We start from the raw sequence: 18,051 nt of genomic DNA, 5'->3' as shown, positions 1-18,051 counted from the left end.
CTCCTACTTCTATGGTTCACCCCCTCCTATGTAGGGATGCATGAAGACTTTTTGAGCATACACAAAGCATCCAATTTTCCTAGGCTTTTGACCTTTGGACACAACCTTTGAATTTTGGAACCTTAGCATTTTGGAAGTCTTAATGGGTTGAACCTTAGGGTCTTCTAAGCCCATTGTTTCACCTTGCTCTTTTGTAGATGCCCCCCCCCCTTTGGATCCCTATTTTCCCTCCTTTGGATCCCTACTGTGGCCGGTCTACCAACTTAACCAATATTCTAGCTTTTTCTCCCCTGGCACTTCCCCATATTAAATGATCAGTTTAACATGAGAAAATAATTTAGGAGAATTAGATATTAGTTATTATGACAACATCAAAATGAAGAATGCCCATAGTGTAACCAGATACATTTTAGCTGCATAAAAAAAAGTAATATTTTGAAGCCCACCATCATTTGGTGTTCTTTTGAAGCGGATATTCCCATGCATGCCTAAAGTAATCATCATTGAAAGTCACAAAGTACAATGATTTCTAACATTATGAGGTATACATTGGGACCATAAATATCACTATGGGAAATTGGACCATAATTATCACTATGGAAAATTGCAAATTTTAAGTAGCCGCACATCACCATCCTCACAAAAGATAAGAATGAGGGTACTATTGAACTTTCCTTGAAAGAAACCAAATAGAGGGATTGATGACAACATAAATGGATGGAAGCTTATAAGCGACACTTCATGGCTCCAATATGCATGCTAAATTTGACTAGGAATTACAAAGGTTGTGCTAAAAATGTTTGCATTTGATGTATTATTCAAAATCTATATATGTCAATGGAGATACATTTTATTTGTAGATTTCAAAGAGCAAATATGCGCGTCTCTCATTCCAATACATCTTCATATCTTCTCCTCCTCCCCCACCCAAATGACCTACCCTTAACTTATACACTTATCTAGCCTTTTGAGTAGCCCCCCTCTCCTAATATTACGTGGTATGGTAAGTTTTTAATGGTCAATCTCCCAAGGTTTAGGGTTTAGGGTGCTCTTCCACACAGTGTAGGTAGCGAACAATAACTTCGGTGACGGTTTTTTGATGTACTTGTGATAGCTTTGTCTCTGACATGGCTATTAAAATAAATAATGATATATTAACACCAAGAGAATAATTCAAATTTCAAACATGTTGAAATATGAAAATGTTTAATGTCAAGACTCAAAAAGATTTAAAGTGAACAACTTGTTGCAACAAATGAAATATATACAATTTTTTATGATTATGATTTTGAAATAATATTTTGTTATCAATAATTGAATAAAGTGTACATTCAATTTAGAAAACAGATGCCTAAAAGTTAACGTTATGAAAAAAAGCAGTCCAAATGTGTGAGATTAAATGTTCTTTAACACAAGTGTGGACGCTACTAAACACAAATCAATGGAAGTTTACGTCACACGAAAAGAGTTTATTAGACTACAAAAAGTGTACAATACGCACTAATAGCCTAAATGTGTGAGCTAATAGCTCTAACACAAGAGTTATCACTATTATTAAATTGATTAAAAAATTAAATAATCAGAATTTTCACTGTTGAAGTGTGAGAAAATCTCTAACACAATGCAACAGTCAAAAACCATTAATCATCACACCTTGAAAAAGGCTATTTTTCATAGTTACACAAAGCACACGTAGAGAGTATATCTTTACTCACCTATTGCAAGTACCAGAAAATAATGAAAAGAGAAGCAAAGCTTCAACTTAGCACTCACTATCTGGTATTATTGCTTAGATGAGTCGGATACGTAAAACGAGAGCATAAACAATAGTGTAAACAAAATATAAACATTGATACCTTTGTAGATGAAGATAAAGTTAAACTTAATTCTTCACAAGTTCACTCTTCAAATGTGGCAATGTGTATACTTTATTCACACTATAGTTTAGCTGATCTGTCTCTAGCGTGTAAAGTAAACTATATTGCATAGCAAAATTCTAGAGATATTTCTATATTTTGATAACTTCTAAAGTGTGAGTATTCTTATACACAACATGAAGTGACAAATCCCTATCCCATCTGAAGTGCGAGAAAGGAACCCCTACACATCATGGTTGGGATTCTATACTCCCTATGGATGTCTGGAGTGTGACCGATTGCTCTACACAACCACGAGACAAAGATCTAATGTCCTATCTATTCCAAGAGTGTGACTATGTCCACAGAACCTCGGAATAGGCCTATGCATATGTAAACTAATCTGTGTGCAAGGTGAACCTCTAGCACAAAATTAGGTAAAAACACTAGTAAAACTGAAAAATGCAATTATACCTGCTTGCTCTGTCACCTCTTTGCCAGGCTGAAAGCTGTAATGTGCTCCTTCGATCAAAGAGGCGTATATATTATACGGTTATTCGATCGAAGATTTTACTTGATTATAAGTTTTACAATGTATTATTCAAAAAAACGATGTATAATCTGAATCACTACAAGAGGTGGTGTGCACTTGTGACGTTTTTAGCAACGGAAATACTTTGGGTTTTTATACACCCCGGCGTCGTTAAGATCGTCGATACGGGAACGTCGCTACTATGAGCATCGCTACAACCGTCGCTATATGCGTCGCTATATCCATCGCTATATAGTGACGCATATAACAACGCTTACATGCTACCTATAACGACGCATATAGTGATGCTTACATGCTATTTATAGCGACGCTTATAGCGATGTTGCAGAGCCTTATATAGCGACGCTTATACCTACGCTCGAGAGTAAATTTTTTTGGTGGTAGTGCATTGAATGCCCTACCACCCATCAACCATATTGAATGTTTCAATAATAGAGTAAGATAAGCACAAATTCACCTTTGAAAGAAAGTGCAAGATTAGGTATAGACCCAAAGTAGTCACCCACAAAACAATATAACCATTAACTCCATCATCCATAGTATTGTTTGCAGAATAAAGATACAAAACTGACAAAAGTAAATTGATGAAAGTAAATCAATGACACTTGTACACATCATAGGCAAAATCACTTGATTGTTAAGCTTTGCAAATATAATAGTTACAACACAATTATCATTATTGAGAAAATATACATGGTTTTCCAATAGTTACAAAAAGACGTATACACGTCATCTCATGATACATATGCTATGACAAAAGGAAAATAATGCTATCTAGCTATGGCTAAATTGACGTCGTCTAATCAGACGTCTCATCGCGTCCAAGCGGCATATTTGTCGGATTTTGCAACAAAAAAAAAAAAAGCTTTTTGTAAGTATAAACATATAATTTACAAAACAATACAACAAATAGAAAAGAGTAAACCATAATACTAACCATACCGCCGTGAGAACTTAGAATGTCCATCACGGTGTTTTAAGCTCTTTCTGCCTGCGTATTCGCGCTCGTACGGTGTGGGGTCACGTCCTGTCATCGAACACTGTTCAAAACATACAAAGAATCCATTACAAATAGACGTAACTACCAAACCTAAAGAGCAATGCAAAAACACTTACAAAATCGGCCTCAAATGATGCCCACCCGCCGTTTCCCAACTGGTGCGAGCTCCCTGCCTCTACTCGCGCTTTGGCTGCCTCCTTTTGTTGCTTCCACTTGTCAGGATTCTCGCACACTACTTGCTTTGCATTCTTCGAATCTTCTTTGTCCAGTCAATCTGGTTTGTTCCACCCATGCTTTATTGCTTTTTGCACTTTAGAACGCTTGTGCTTACAGTATTCGCGCATTCGAACCTTCATCAGGTCTTCATTGAAGCGGTCATCCCGTGTTGACATGGGCAACTCGTCATGCAACATGCTGATGACTCTGTCTTTTAATTCACTTGGTACTTCACTCCAGGTGTTTAGTATGTAGTGTCTAAACACCTGAGAGCAAAGACCACGCATGCGCAAGATCACCTTCTTGCCTTCATCATCCAAGATGATGCCGCCGCTGAAATCGACGGAGTAAGGCAAGCCCTCTCGCCTGTGACGCGTGAACCTAGGTGTCTCGGCAAGGGTCTCTAGCGGTGTGTCAATCGTGGTACGGACTTCAGGTGTCTCCACTGGATTCTGGGCCCCTAAGAAAGGAGTGTCGACTGGGTTGACTCCCAGAGAAGTAGGTAGTGGTGTGTAGCCAGCTCGAATGGCCGATAGCCGCACAAAACCTGGCATAGATTGTGATGTCGTGGTTGGTGTGGAGGCGAGCAAAGAAGGGGAAGGTAAAGAGCCTCGTCGAACACAAGGCGGTGTCGAGGCATCAGCAGCGGCATCCCCACAACAACCGCCGTCGCCACCACTAGAGCGTCGGTGGCTAGACGAGTGTGAAGATCGTCTCATCGACACCGAAGCTTCGAAGCACGATGAATGCTCCGAAACAGAGAGAGACGCTGAAGGAGTAGAATGACGCGATGGTGCTCCAAAGCGATGACGATCCTCGTACCACTACCTCTGCCGGGGTGACAAAGAAGAAAGAAACTCATCATCATCCATACCTACATTAAACACACCAACATTTAATTTTAATATTGAATGGAGAAGAAAACATGGACAAGTAGAGAGAGAGAGAGAGAGAGAGAGAGAGAGAGAGAGGACTCATAAAGAGGGAGGGATTCCTGTGTAGAGAGATTCCTGTGAATTTGTCTCCCATGTACATTCTACGTATCTTGCAAAAGCATTGCGCTCTGAGTGCGATGGAGACTGAGGCTGCAATTGTGAAGGAGCTGATCCATCTCCGCTCATAGATGTTGCTCTCCCCTCCACTAGATCTAGTTGAACGGGTGAAAGAGACACTCAGAAGTAGTAGTAGTGCTTCTTAGCGTCTCTTTCATCTGATCAACTAGATCTAGTGGAGGGACAAGCAACATCTATGAGCAGAGACGGATCACCTCCTTCACGATTGCAGCCTCAGTCTCCATCGCACTCGGAGCGCAGTGCTCATCGGCGAGGAGTGTCCTTGCTTGTGAGAACATACCTAGAGCATACGTACCTGGAGTGGACGCAATGACGATTAAACACAATTTAAATTTCTCAAGTATAGCCACGTGAATATAATATATATTATAAAACGGAGCAAAATTGTTCAAATACAATGTTTATGGCTTTAAGAGGTCTCTCTCTCATCCTCGCATAGCTCAACATAACTCCCTATATCTATATAGAGCTCTTCGTTTAGGCAAATTTCCTCCGTTTCATTTTGTAGATCCTCTGCATGCACCCCATAGAGAGTAGCAGCTTGATGCTCGTCTAGCACCACCTCAGCGGCTTCTGACTGAGCATCTTCTCCAATCTCCTCCATCGATGCCGTTGTGATTGGCATATGGTAGCCCTCATACGTTCGTACACTACAAGGGGCTACCTCTATGATGTACCACCAGTTTGATGCAGACTTTGTAGGATGAAATATCACTAGTCAGATCCACATAACTTACATTAGAGCTTCCAAGCACATAACTTACTTGTTCACAATACTTGGGCAGTACGAAAGTGTCTCTTAGGTCGGTCCATTTTTTAGTTGAATCCACTTCAAGGAAACCAGACTCTCCTCTGCGCACAGTAACGTTTGCGACCCCCCATGTTTATCTTGAACCATTGCACATCAAACAAGTCGACAAAATATTCCTCTATAAGCGATCCTCAAAATGTCTTGAAGCGTGCCGAAGTAAGTGAGTTTTGCCACCACATGATGTGCATCAGAGGAATGTCGTCGACTAAATTGTTCAAATTTTGCCATGATTCCACAATCTTGAGTAAAACGCTTTTTGTCGATTCATTCCACCCTAAAATGTTGACCTTTACACCATGCTGCTGTGTATGACTTATACTACAACCAACAAAGATTATGAGTGGCCGTTCAAACATCTAGAAAGTCACTAGTCGTACATTGCAAACTTACCTTAGTCGCGCAACCCCAAGAGTACTCCCACTCCTCCTCAATCACTTCTTCACCGTACTATTGTGCGCTTTTCAATTGGTTGTGCAATCATCTTAAGCTCATGAATGTTGGTAGGCTCTCCAAACCTGCCGGATAATGTATCGGTGGTCGTCTTTCTTGACGTCTCCACTCGATCCGTGCCCTTTGTCTCTCTTGCTTTGCATCCTCGTATTGTGAAATCCACTTTTGCATCACTGTTGAGAGATAGGTGTTTCGGTTGGACGGCCCCACATCCTCGTCACTACTCATAATGAAGGTAAAAACCTTATAACCTGGACATAAATTTAATCTTCTATTGGCATCCTCCATCTTCTCTCTCTCTCTCTCTCTCTCTCTCTCTCTCTCTCTCTCTCTCTCTCTCTCTCTCTCTCTCTCTCTCTGTTCACACTGTAAACTACCCACGTTCTCTAGTCATGTCCAATCCCCGCACACCTCGGTCTAGAGGTGCACGGAGATCAGAACCACCGGGTTATAATCTCGTCTTTATTGGTAAATGCCTATATTTGTGGGTATGAGAAATCTACACACCACGTCTACATGATAGTGCATGTAGTGGACAAAACCCCTTTGCCTCTTCTCTAGCTGTAGCAATTCACTGCATCTGAACGTCTCTTCACAACAGATCTTTGTTTGAGAGATTACTTAGCACATTACATGTTGGCCTCCAATCTGAGTATCATGTCGTTGAAAGCTTTCCACCTTAAGGTCGCATCCGTAGAGAGGAAGAGAGGGATCACCGTTCGTCTAACTCTACTTTTTTTATCATAATCCCGAAGGTAGACTCTAATATAAAAACTCAATCCAAAATCTAATCTATCATGTGGTGATTCACGGCTTATTAAATATGGTTACTATGTGAGTTAATAGGTGTCATATTTTGATGGGAATATACATATTGTTGTGTAACTAGTGTTTGCTCTTTGGGCAAAGCGTGCCTTCATTGACATGCACTAAAATCTAACCTAAATCTAATCTAATCTTAAATCAAACATAAATCTAAATCTAATCTAATCTTAAACTCAAAATAAACCTAAATCTAATCTAATCTTAAATCTAACCTAAACCTAAACGTAATCTAACTTAAATCTAAATTTAATCTAGTTAATCTTAAATCTAAATCTAATCTAATATTAAACTCAACATAAACCTAAATCTATTCCAATCTTAAATCCTAAACCTAAATGTAATCTAACTTAAATCTAACATAGCTAGCTAATCTTTAATACTGCCCTAATTTTAAATCTAACTTAATCTTAATCTAACGTAAATATAAATCTAACCTAATCTTAAACTCAACATAAACATAAATCTAAATGTAATCTCACCTAATTTCTCTCTTTGTTTTCTCCCCTTACCTCTCTCTTTCGTCTTCTCCCCCTCTCTCTCTCTCTCTCTCTCTTTGGTTTTTTATTCTCTCTCTCTTTCTCCCTCTTTCTCTTTCTCTTTGTTTTCTCCTCTCTCTCTCTCTCTCTCTCTCTCTCTCTCTTTTCCTCTCTCAATGTCTGTGTGTATGCATTCTTTGTTTATGCATGTGTGTGTGTGTATGTTTTTTGTTTATGCATGTGCTCTCTCTATCTCTCTCTCTCTCTCTCTTACACACACATTGTGTGTGTGTGTGTGTGTGTGTGTGTGTGAGAGAGAGAGAGAGAGAGAGAGAGGGAGGGAGAGAAAGAAAGAGGGGAAGGGAACATGAGAGAGAGGAGAGGGAAGGAGCATACCTGGCTCTCCTTCCTCTCGTGTATGTGTGTATGTGTGTGTGGGGGGGGGGGAAGAAAGAGAGAGAGAGAGGGAGAGTGCGTGTAATGGGAATGGCCTATGAACTTAGAGAATAGCGGAATTTAGAGTGAGCAATTTTGAGAGCATAGAGGGTGAACTTAATTGGTAGTAGCAACTCTATCATAACACTTAATTAACTAGGCATGAACAATACTTTTACAAGAGAGAGAGTATAGAGAATATGACAACAATTGAGGACCGGATTTATGTGGAGCCGGTCCCCCCTCCAAAAGGCATTTGTATTATAGATTCTCTCATTAAGAGAGACTTGGTACAATACAATCTTTGTGTTCCTTGAGACCTCCTTGGCAATATGGAGATGGAAGGTTCACACACCAAGCTTTTGCATAATTTCAACAATCAATCTTAGCTTGATAACAATCAAGAACTTGTGAACATCATTAATCTTTGTGTTCCCTAAATCATTTAAGTGCATGAAGATGTATACTTTTATGCATCAACTTGTGCTTAAAGCAATAATTAATCTACCTTGCAATACAATTAATCTACTTGCATTAAGTAATTAATCTACTTGCAATAAACCATTATCCTTCTTGCAATAAGCATAACATGCACTTGTAGAAAACATTAACTATCCCAAGCCTCAATCCCAAGACCTCAAACACCTTTGAAGGTGGAGAGAGCTAGCATGGAATGAGGGTAGGGAAAAGGAAGAAGAAACATTTCATAGGAGAAAGAATTAGTTCCTCACTTATCATACTCTTGTTGCTAGCATACATAATAGCATAGTAATGGAGAAGAAGAAGATGGCAAGCTTAAGCATTGAAGCATAGCTCTTGGTTGGATTTGCATTCCATAGCCAAGAGAGTTGGTGTAGGCTCTCAACTTCTCCAGGAGCTTCGAGAAGGAGATGGAGCTCTTGCACTTTGCATAGCACCCCCTGAGAGTGTTTGTGAGTGTGTGTGGGTGAGTATACCCCCTAAGCAACCCCCTAGCTTGCTTGGGTCGACCCCCCCTTGTAGCTCATGCTTGAAGCTCATTGGACCCCTCCAGGCCCAGCCAATCACAAGCAGGAGCCATTACAAGCAACAAGGGTAGCCTTGGCACAAGTGTCCCCCTTTCCCCTTCGAGAGAGAGGACTTGATAAATGCAAAATCAATTAATTAAATATCCTAAATTATCATTGGACCCCTTGGGTGGCCAACCAATAGGCTTCAGGCACACCATGAGGGAACATGAGGAGGAACTTGACAAGTGTCCTTGCTGCCTCTTCAAGCTGGGGTTTCCCTTGTGTGTGTGTGTGTGTGTGTGTATTCTCTCTCATCCCCCCCCTTGTAGGCTCGCCCCCCTCCTTGTAGGGATCTTTTTGACTTTGGATGAGCAAGCCCCTTAGTCATCAAGCATGACAAAGCACTTGAACTAGGGGGTGTTCCCACAAGCATCTCATGCAAGAATCTCAAGGCACCTCAAGCACCTTAATCATGTAGCAAGTGAAGCACCTCAAGCATGGAGCCAGTCAAGCACCTCAAGCATCTTAATCAAGCACCTCAAGCATGTCAAGCACCTCAAGCACGACAAGCACCTCAAGCAGGACAAGCACCACGAGCTTAGGCCGGGTTCCCACCTCAAGCTCAGCCCTAGCTTGCCTAAGGTCAAAGGACTTTTACACACATTATTGGAGGTCTTCAATGAAGCTAGCCATAAGGTCTTATGCTCCATTGGTTAGCCTTGCTCTTTGATAGACCATCTCTCATTTGGGCCCCTTAACCATTGGCCCCGTGTTGAGATAGATCTATAAGCACATGTCTATGTCATAAAATCTAATATCTAACCAACCCAAATGATTTTCTCATATTAAATTGATCACTTAATGTGGGAGAATAAACGGGAACAAGTGTTAAGATATAGATATGTGCTTATAGATCTATCTCAACACGGGGCCAATGGTAAAGGGGCCCAAAAGGGAGATGGTCTATCAAAGAGCAAGGCTAACCAATGGAGCATAAGACCTTAGGGTTAGCTTCATTGAAGACCTCCAATAAATGTGTGTAAAAGTCCTTTGACCTTAGGTAAGCTAGGGCTGAGCTTGAGGTGGGAACCCGGCCCAAGCTCGAGGTGCTTGTCCTGCTTGAGATGCTTGTCGTGCTTGAGGTGTTTGTCATGCTTGAGGTGCTTGATTAAGATGCTTGAGGTGCTTGACTGGCTCCATGCTTGAGGTGCTTGACTTGCTGCATGATTAAGGTACTTGAGGTGCCTTGAGAAGCTTGCTGAGATGCTTGTGGGAACACCCCCTAGTTCAAGTGCTTTTTCATGCTTGGTGAGTAAGGTGCTTGATCACCTAAAGTCAAAAGCATTCCTACAAGAGGGGGGGCGAGCCCTTTTCCTAGGGGCTAGAGAGAGAACACCCACTCACACACACAAGGGAAGCCCCAACTTGAAGAGGCAGCAAGGACACATGTCAGGCCCCTACCCATGTTACCTTCATGTGTTGCTTGAAGCCTATTGGCTAGGCTTCAAAGGGGTCCAATGATAAATTACATGAATTATCTAATTGTTTTAGCATTTATCAAGTCCTCTATCTCAAAGGGGAAAGGGGGACACTTGTCCCAAGGCTACCCATGTTGCTTGTAATGGCTCCTGCTTGTGACTGGCTAGGCATGGAGGGGTCCAATGAGCTTCAAGCATGAGCTACAAGGGGGGGTCGACCCAAGCAAGCTAGGGGGGTGCCTAAGGGGTATACTCACCCACACACACTCACAAGCACTCTCATTGTGTACTATGCAAAGTGCAAGAGCTCCCTCTCCTTCTCCAAGCAAGTAGAGGTTGAGAGCCTACACCAACACTCTTGGCTATGGAGTGCAAATCCAACCAAGAGCCATGCTTCAATGCTTAAGCTTGACATCTCCTTCTTCTTCATGACTATGCTATTATGTATGCTAGCAACAAGAGTATGATAAGTGAGGAACTAGTTCTTTCTCCTATGAAATGTTTCTTCTTTCTCTTCCCTACCCTCATTCCCTGCTAGCTCTCTCCACCTTCGAAGGTGTTTGAGGTCTTGGGACTGAGGCTTGGGACAATTAAAGCTTTCTTCAAGTTCATGTTATGCTATGATTGTGATGCATGAAGCTTTCCATCTTCATTGCATCACCTAGGTCACAAGGAACACAAAGAATGTATTGTAACAAGTCTCTCTTAATGGGAGAAATCATAATACAAATGCCTATTGGAGGGGGGACCGGCTCCACATAAATCCGGTCCTCAACTGTTGTCATGTTCTGTAAATTCTCTCTCTTGCAAAAGTATTGTTCATGCCAAGTTAACTAATTGCTATGATTATGTTGCTATCTTCAATTATGTCTACCCGCTATGCTCACAAAGTTATTTCTCGAAAGTATTCTCATTAATTTCCGCTATTCTCAAGTTGAATAGGCTAATTCCATTACATTGGTATCGGAAAATTTGGTTTCTCTTTTCTTGCTTAAGAAGAGAGGTCCTTAAGTAGCCTATAAATGGTTGATGTTGTTAATTATAATAGAGTAAGTGGAACTGGGATCTAATATCGGTTTTGTTAAGCCCACTATGTGGGGGATGGTGCACACCTCGGGAGCTTTGAACTTAATAATGGAGCCTTTTTAGACTTGCGTACGGCTTTACCATTATTGAGCCATAAGAAGTCTGAAAGGAGCTAGCCCTTGGCAACTCTGCTATGTTAGACCTACTCCTCTACTCTCTATAATTAACCACTTTGAGCCGTGGGTGTAGATACTTAAGAGCCGATTTTCAAAGGCTAAGAGGAGTGGAAACTAAGGTTTTGTATTGCCAAAGCATACACTAAGTATAAACATAAATTTTGTTAACATGGCTGACAATAATCAAGAGAGTAGAATGAACATTGATAGCTTTGATTTTGCACATGAAGGTGCTAATGATGATGCTCCCATGTTTGTGAATTATCTCGTCACTAGGTTGCAACAAGCTATGGGCAACCCTGTTTTGCATGCCGAAGTTACTCAACAACTTCGTGCTTATGGAATTTCCCTTCCTCTCCCAGAGGAGAGAGAGCTTAGGAGGCGTCTTGAAGAGACCCCCAAAAGAAGACTCTCTCCCATTCGAGAGGAGGAATCCAAAGAGAAAGAAAGCAATGACAGTCTAAGTTCTTCTGAAGATGTGGCTCCACGAAGACGGCAGTCTAGACGATTGCCTACTCCTCCCAAGAGGAAAAGAGCAACCTATAGTCCTTCTCCTCATCACTCTGAAAGGCAAGAGAGGAAACAAAGGAAGAAAAGGGCTAAGAAGAGGTCACCCTCTTCTCCTTCTTCTTCACCTTCCTCCTCTTCCGATGAAAGTTATGGCTATTCTCCTAGAGAATACAAGAGGGGAGGACATCGCAAATCATTTCCTGCATGGCGAAGGTCACAAAAGCTAAAGAAGTTCAAGGAGGGAGGAAAGAGTATCTCTTTTCTCACCTACGATGGCACCTTTGGTGCTACCGACAAAGTGTTGGCCTTCATCCAGCAATTTGATGCGGCCTTTGGGGACGAGGGCTTCACAGAGTCCTCCAAGCTACGCCATGTAGCTATGCACTTCCAAAAATCAGCTCGTCAATGGTGGGCTAGCCTTCGTGGCAATGGAGAAGCCCCAAAGACATGGAAAACTCTACGAGTTTCCATCATGAAGCAATTTCTTCCAAGCGATACTAAAGATAAAGTTCTTACCGAAAGGCGCGGCTTGAAGCTTCTCTCTCATGAGTCTATCAACAAGTATGTAGACAAGTTTTGGGATTTACATCTCAAAGCTACTGTCTTTCAAAAGATAGACTTTGCCGAGCAAAGACAGCAATTCTGTGCGGGATTACCTGAAGAGATGGCCGAATACATCAACTCTCAACGGCCCGGTACTATTACCGAAGTAATCCACCACACCATGGTTGCTTCACACATCAATTTCCATCAAGGGGCTAGACGTAATGTCAAGCCCATGGAAAACAAAGATAAAAATGATGCAAAGGGGAAAGCCAATGCTCAAAATAATTCCCAAGGCACTTCCAACAACAACAACAACAACAATCGGTCCAAGGAGAAGGGAGTTTACAAAGGTAAAAACAAACTCTCTCCTGAAGAGCTTGAAGCTTTTCACAAGGACCATAAATGTTTCAAGTGTGGGGAGCAAGGACATGGCTATCGTTCTTGCCCCAAGAAGAATACTCGCAATGAGACTCCTAGGGCTTCCACCATCGAAGCTCCAAAATAGGATGCTCATTGCAAAGGATCATCATTCTCCTATGCTTGGGGAAAGGTAAGAGAGCATGATGCCTTCATCTTGTTTGACCCTGGCTCTACTCTCAACTTCATATCAATAGAGTTGGCCACCAAGTTGGGCATTCAAGCTTTTGAGATGGGAGATATAGTAACAGCTGATGCAGCTTTCAAGGGACAACAAGCCTCCGTTACTCCCTTGATTGGGAAGTTGAGGCTTCATGTCCAAAGCTATGTCGACAAAGAAGACTTCTTCATCTCTCCTCTCCAACATCAGGATGTTATCCTAGGGGCACCATGGTTTGATCGCATGGCTGCCAACATGAAGTTCCCTGAAAGGAGAATTTACTTCACTTATAGGGGAAAGAACATGTATATAGATGCTAGTGAGCGTGGTCGCACGATTCCACTTGTAAATCCTCTTTCTTTTGATAAGTCAATGAAGAGCTCAATTTCTGCGTACATGATTTTTGTCAAAGAGTCTCCAAAAGATACTAATGTTTCATCAAATGTAAATGATAGGAATCAAGAAGAGTTAGACTTGTCTAATTTTCTAAAAGGATTCCAAGATGTGTTCATCGATGATATCCCTATGGACTTACCTCCAAAACGAGGGGATGATGACCATCGTATTGAGCTCCTTCCTGGAAGCTCACCACCTAACAAGCCTCCTTATCGAGTCTCACAAGCTCAACAAGAGGAGATCATGAGGCAAGTACAAGAGCTGGTAGACAAAGGGATGGTGAGGCCTAGTTCCTCTCCCTTTTGTTCTCCAGTCCTTTTAGTGCAAAAGAAAGATGGTACATACCGTATGTCTGTGGACTATCGAGCACTAAACCATATCACTATCAAAAAGAGATTTCCCGTACCTCGGGTAGAAGATCTGTTTGATAAGCTACAAGGCTCTACCTACTTCAGTAGGATTGACCTTAAGAGTGGCTATCATCAAATAAGGATAGTGGATGAAGATATCTTAAAGACCGCGTTTCGCACAACGTTTGGTCTTTATGAATATCTAGTCATGCCTTTTGGCTTGACTAATGCACCAGCTACGTTCAATCGTTTGATGGAGAAAATTTTTAGACCATATCAAAAATTCACTGGAGTGTTCTTTGATGATATCATCATCTACTCCAAGTCTTTGGAGGAACATAAGCAACATCTCCAAGTGATTTTTCAAGCATTGAGGGAGAACAAGCTTTATCTCAACCAAAAGAAAAGCGAATTCTTCCTTCAAGAGATTCAATATCTAGGTCATATTATCTCTCACGATGGTAGTCGTATGGATCCATCAAAGTTAAAGGTAATAAAATCATGGCCTAACCCAAGGAATCTACATGAGCTAAGAAGCTTTATTGGTATGTGTGCATACTATAGACGCTTCATAGCAAAATTCTCTCAAGTAGCAAGACCACTTCACGACTTAACAAAGAAGAACGTTAAGTTTGTATGGACTGCTAAGGAGCAAAATGCTTTTGAAAAACTCAAAGAGAAGCTTACTTCCCAACCAGTCCTCGTGCTTCCGGATCTCTCAAAGCCATTTGAGGTCCAATGTGATGCGTGTGGTGATTGCCTTGGAGCGGTTTTGCTTCAAGAAGGGCATGCCATAGCATATGAGAGCCGAAGGCTCAATAGTGATGAACGAGTTTTGGGCATTTATGAGAAAGAGCTTTTAGCTGTTCTACATGCCCTAGACACATGGAAGCACTACCTATTGGGGACTCCATTTATCCTACGAACAGACCACCAAAGTCTCAAGTATTTCATGACGCAAACCAAGCTTTCCGACCAACAAATTAGGTGGGCAAATTTTCTTTCGCAATTTAATTTTCATATTGCTCACATAGCTGGTAAGCACAATCAAGTTGCCGATGCACTTTCACGACGACCAAAAGTTAATGCGGTGTCTATAGCTACTCACAATGATCTATCCTCTATGATAGATGAGTATGCTAGTGACCCTGACTTTAGAGACATAATGTCAGCCCTTGCTTTGGGGAAGAAAGAGGAACCATTCACCTTGCAGGATGGTTATCTTCTCCACGGAAATAGGCTATGTGTCACCCATTCCCTTCGTGAGAAGGTTATGTATGAATCCCATGCTCCTCCATATGCAGGGCATAGAGGTATTCAACCTACTCTCCGAGGAGTAGAGACGTATTTCTATTGGCCTACCATGAAAGTGGACATACAAGAGTATGTTTCAAAATGTGTAGTATGCCAAAAGACCAAGTATGATAGAGGGAAGCAACCTGCATTACTCCAGCCATTGCCTATTCCAAATTCACCATGGGAGAGTATATCCATGGATTTCATCTTTGGATTACCCAAGTCTATCCATGGGAATACAGGAATATGGACAATAGTCGACAGGTTTAGCAAGCAAGCACATTTTATTCCTGTCAAAAAGACTATTAAGGCACATCAAATGGCAACTCTCTTCATATCTCAGATTTTCAAACACCATGGATTACCCACATCCATCGTGTCAGATAGAGATCTTAGAATGACCAGTAATTTTTGGAAAGGTCTCTTTGAAAATCGAGGAACAAGATTGAATTTCTCTTCGGCCTATCACCCACAAACGGATGGCCAAAGTGAGATACCCAATCTTACGATACTCGATCTACTCAAGACTTATGTTACCGAAGTAGATCAACGCTCACAATGGGAAAAGTATTTACCTCTAGTAGAGTATGCCTACAATAATATTGTACATACTTCTACGGGGAAAGCACCTTTCGAGATCATAGAGGGAAGACCTAAAAGTCCCTTGCTACTCAAAGTACATGGGAAGATCTTCGCCACCGATGAGTATAGCCGTGACCTACAAGAATCTTTTCAAAAGATTAGGGAGGCTATAGCCATCTCTCAACAAAGGCAAAAAGCTGCTGCTGATAAGCACAGAAGAACCTTAATGTTCAAAGAAAATGATTGGGTCTTACTCAAGTTTCCTAAGGCTTGATTAAGGCAAACGACAGGCAAAAATCCTACGGGCCATCAAAAGTATTATGCTAAACTAGCAAAAAGATACTATGGTCCTTTCCAAATCTTGAAGCCCATTAATGAGACGGCTTATCAACTCAAGTTGCCCAACCATTGGCTTATACACAATGCCTTTCATGTAAGCCTGCTTAAGCCCTACAAAGGAGAGCCACCAACTGAACCAATTATTGAAGACCCTCTTGAAGTTGAAGACCAAGAAGAGGTGCTACAACCCGAAGCTATCCTTCGGCATGAAGACAAGGTACTACGACATGGTAAGATTATCCGACGGTATCTTATTAAGTTCAAAAATTATCCTTTTGAAGATGCTAGATGGATCCAAGGAATACAGCTTAAGGATAGTATGAACCTTGTCAATGCTTACAATGCTACATTAGAGTAAGCACATGTACAAATTTCTTTTAAATCACTCATGTTTTTGTCTTATAAGACTAGTCCTCTTTTTAAGTGTGCACAAATTTAACTAATATGCATGCTTAAAATCATGTTTGTGATGACGACGTTTCTCAAACACCAAGTAGAATTTGTCACTCTATTTTGGGAGAATGAAATGGACTAAAGAGCAGACATGCTTGCGGCAGCTATGTCTCCCAAGCACCAAATGGATTAGTCATCCATCTTGGAAAGATGTCGTAGGGTAAAAAGGGATCCTTTACCCGCTAAGTACGATTGACTAATGACTAAGACTTTATCTCTTCTACCTCATAGTCGAGGATGACTATGATTTCAAGAGAGAGGTAATGTCATAAAATCTAATATCTAACCAACCCAAATGATTTTCTCATATTAAATTGATCACTTAATGTGGGAGAATAAACGGGAACAAGTGTTAAGATATAGATATGTGCTTATAGATCTATCTCAACACGGGGCCAATGGTAAAGGGGCCCAAAAGGGAGATGGTCTATCAAAGAGCAAGGCTAACCAATGGAGCATAAGACCTTAGGGTTAGCTTCATTGAAGACCCACTACAAGAGGTTGTGTGCTCTTGTGACGCTGTTAGCGACGGAAATACACTGGGTTTTTATAACCCCCGGCGTCGTTAAAATCGTCGCTACGAGCGTCGCTAAAACCGTCGCTACGAGCGTCGCTATATAGCGACGCATATAGCGACGTCTATAGCGACGCATATAGCGACGTTTACACAGAAGACTATAGCGACGCTCATAGCGACGCTACAGAGCCATAAATAGCGACGCTTATAGCGACGCCCGAGAGATTTTTTTTTTGGTGGCAGGGCATTGAATGCCCTGCCACCCATCAACCATATTGTACTTGATTCACTTTTTAAAAAAAGTGCAAGGGTAGATAATAGACCCAAAATAGTCACCTACAAGACGCATTGTTTACAAAATTGACAATTGTACACATCATAGGCAAAATGAATTGATTGGCAAATGTAATAATGACAATTGTACAACATCATAGGCATAAAGAATTGATTGGCAAAAGGAACTGCGGTGACAAATGTAATAATATACATGGTTCAAAAAGACGTATAAAATCCGTCTCACGATACATAAGCTATGAGAAACCCTAAACTAATGCTATCTAGCTACGGCTAAACTGACGTCGTCTAGTCAGACGTCTCATCGCGTCCAAGCGGCGTATCTGTCGGATTCTGCAAAAAAAGACAATAAGACAGCTTTCAGTAAGTATAAACATATAACGACATTTATAAAACAATACAAAAAATAAAAAAGAGTAAACCCTAATACTAACCATGCCGCCGCGAGAATTCAGAATGTCCATCAGGGCGTTTAAGCCCTTCCTGCCTGCGTACTCGCGCTCGTACGGTGTGGGATCACGTCCTGTCATCGACCACTGTCAAAACATACAAAGATTTTATTATGTTAGAACTAAAAAACTCATAAACCCTAAATTATCGAACATAAAGAGCAATGTGAAAACACTTACAAAATCGGCCTCAAATGATGCCCATCCACCACTCCCCAAGTGGTGCGAGCTCCCTGCCTCTACTCGCGCTCTGGCTGCATCCTTTTGTTGCTTCCACTTGTCGGGATTCTCGCGCGCTGCTTTCTTCGCATTCTTCCAATCTTCTTTGGCCAGCCAATCTGGCCTGTTCCACCCATTCTTGATTGCTTTTTGCACTTC

Source organism: Adiantum capillus-veneris, chromosome 3, assembly GCF_014529385.1.
Source record: "Adiantum capillus-veneris isolate H3 chromosome 3, ASM1452938v2, whole genome shotgun sequence".
Taxonomy (NCBI): domain Eukaryota; kingdom Viridiplantae; phylum Streptophyta; class Polypodiopsida; order Polypodiales; family Pteridaceae; genus Adiantum; species Adiantum capillus-veneris.
Note: the sequence above shows the minus strand (reverse complement) of the source record.